The 3,027-nt window shown below is 38.8% G+C and overlaps 1 pseudogene; it reads left to right on the top strand.

Moving 5' to 3' along the window:
- The first annotated feature begins 1,154 nt into the window (after positions 1–1,154).
- LOC114368191 lies at positions 1,155–2,778 on the top strand (annotated as a pseudogene).
- The last annotated feature ends 249 nt before the right edge of the window (positions 2,779–3,027 follow it).

Genomic DNA, 3,027 nt, shown 5'->3' with positions numbered 1-3,027 from the left:
CCCCTCTTACTTCTTAACAAAATTAATAAATGTAACTACTTAATTATAATTTAAATTTGTCATGTTGATAATGCACACTAAAGCGTTACCCGTCAACGCACGGAGCATTTAGGGACACTATAAAGCATACAGTGTAAAAAAAATTAAATAACAAAAAAATGTAGACATGCTGTTTTGATGATTGAGATTTTAACGTGATAAGATTTGAGTGAAAAAAATCACTTTAGAGGGTCCAGCCGCCTCTTACTTCTTAACAAAATTAATAAATGTAACAAAAAATATGATCCGTGTGGGACAAATAATATATTTGTGAGTCTAAAAATGTATATATGGTTACATATACACATAATAATAATAATAATAAAATCAGAAAATATGAATTATACATTATCCAAAAAGTCTAACATGCAAATTCAAATTCATTAACAAAACGTACCATTTTTATAAGATTAACACAAATACAAATATTAGCTTCACATTTAATGGGAGATCATTAGCAACATGATTCAGTTGATGGCCAAAGTGGCCTATTTGCTCAAAAGAAAGAGTCTCATTGACCCATCAGGTCATGTCTTGAGGAATCACCCTCCCCCCCCCCCCCCCCCCCCCCCCCCCGACGCCCCCCCTTCTCACTCTCATAGTTACTTATGAATGTCTTCGATGATGTTAATATTGTGTCCTCGAATATCCGGGGTATAATTAATGTGAAAGGGCAATGTCATATTAAAGAACTAGTGATGTTGTAGAAACCAACTATTTTCATCTTCATGGAAACACACTGCCTCTTTGCATCCGAAAAACTTATGTGAGTCCTTAGGCTTTGAAATTCACCACTTGGTGGAAGCCTCGAGTCATTCGAGAGGCATAAGGATTTTAGTAAACAGTCATAGCAATTTGAATACTTTTGAGATGTATAACTTCCCCAAGCTACCACTTTTGGCATTATGTGAGACGCTCAGAGGTGGTGTTGCACCATTGTATATGCTAATCCCCAGTTTACACAATGATCCTTTCTTTGGTCTCATCTTATGTCCATTCGTTCTAGTATCTCTAACCCATGGATGCTTGTGGGGGACTATAACGAGATAATGAAGCCATCTGAAGTTTGAAGGGAGAAATTCAAAGCATCGAGAGTCGACCTTATGTTGGATATGATGGATAAGTGTGAGCTCTTGGATATGGAAGCTATGGGTTTGAAATTTACCTTGTACCAGAAACAGGTGGGAAAAGTGGTGGCCAAAAGGATTGACAGGGTGTTAGTAGATCAACCTTGGCATATTGTTTTGCTGGAGGTCTTTGTGGAAAACTTATGTCAGGTTTATTCCAATCATTGTCCCATGCTTCTTCGGTGTGGAGGTATGAGGGATATCCGTGGGGAGCACCCTTTTCGATTTCATGCGGCTTGGGTCGCCCATAATCAATATGATTTTGTAGTTCATTTTGCATGGGCAAAAGGGTCTCCAAGTGTTACTGGAAGGCTAAAGCAAGTACAAGACAACTCCCTAGTTTTAAATCAAAACATTTTGGGAATATTTTCCGTGCAAGTTCAATCCGGGTGTAGCTTTCCTTAGAGAGGGGAGAAATCGAGAGTCTCTTGAGGCTTGAGGAGGAGCTTCACAAAGAGTTGAATGACATTTTTCTTCATGAGGAATTTCTCTTGTTTAAAAAATCTCATGAGAAATGGGTAAAGTTTGGGGATAGGAACTTGGCTTTCTTCCATATCCAAACCATTGTTCGGAACTTGGAACTCTGAGTTGAAAACCCTTAAGTAGAAGTCTACTAGGTATTTTAAAAATTTGTTTCTGAATAATATTGCAAGTACCTCCTATCTTCCTCAAGGCATCACCCTCCCTCAGATTCTTGGTGAGGCAAGGGAAGCACTTATTAGGCCAATCTTTAAAGAGGAGGTTCGTCATGCAGTGATGCGTATGAATTCTTTTAAGGCCCCTCACCCTAATGGATTTTAGCCTTTCTTCTTCAAACACTATTGGGATGTGGTTGGGGAGGACCTTTGGTTAATGGTGAGGGAGGTGATAAGAATCTCAAAGCTACCCAAATACAGGGACCTATGATCAGGAGTAGGACCAAACAGTCAGAGGATACCCTCCAACAAATGGTAGCAGTCATACTTGAAAAGGTCAAAGTGGAGAAGGACGAAGATCCAGAGGCACTCCCAATAATCTTGATTGTTGAAGATCCAAATTAATTTGAAGACCCATATCAAATATTTTTCTATTTTTGTAATTTTAATTAAATAAATTGGTGTCTTTTCAGTTGCACCTCAGCTACACTATATGTATTGAACTCATTTTGAAGAAAATGAACTTTTGGCATTTTGAGAAAATACATGTGTATTTTGTGAGAGCTTCTCTCTGAGTTTCTTCTTGAACTAATCTCAGACTTATCAAGGTTGAACCCTTGTGGCGTCTACCCTTGACTTATCTTCCATCTCTGGAAGTGGCGTCATCTGATTCCTTGACCTATACCAAGGGATCCGCTCCTAATAAGGATTACATCAAGAGGCTTTCCAAGTCTAGCTCTACTGAGGATAGTCTTTTCCATACACTCCTTGTTTTGATCCCCGAAGATGATCAACTAGCTCGCCTCTAGGACTTCAAGCCTATTAGCTTGTGTAATGTCGTTTACAAGGTCATCATGAAGGTTCTGGTATCCCAGCTTCGCACTTATCTAAATGACCTAATTAGGTCTTTCCAGGGTAGCTTTATACTTGGACGAGGCACTACAAAAAATTCCATCCTAGCTCAAGAAGCTATCTAATCAATCTCCAAATCTATAACTAAGAAGGGTTATATTGATCTTAAAATTGACCTAGAAAAGGCATATGATAGGTTCAATTGGAATTTTCTGAGGATAACGCTCATTGACTTTGGCTTCCCATCTTCCATTGTCAAGCTAATTATGTGGGGTGTCTAGGGTTTTTCCCTTTTAGTTCTTTAGAATGGTATGAAGCTGGAGAGGTTTTAGCCCTGATAAAGACCTAAGGCAAGGTGATCCCCTCTCACCTTA

Source organism: Glycine soja, chromosome 9 (genome assembly GCF_004193775.1).
Source record: "Glycine soja cultivar W05 chromosome 9, ASM419377v2, whole genome shotgun sequence".
Lineage (NCBI taxonomy): Eukaryota > Viridiplantae > Streptophyta > Magnoliopsida > Fabales > Fabaceae > Glycine > Glycine soja.
The sequence above is the reverse complement of the archived record's forward strand: the minus strand, read 5'-3'. Positions and strand labels throughout refer to the sequence as shown.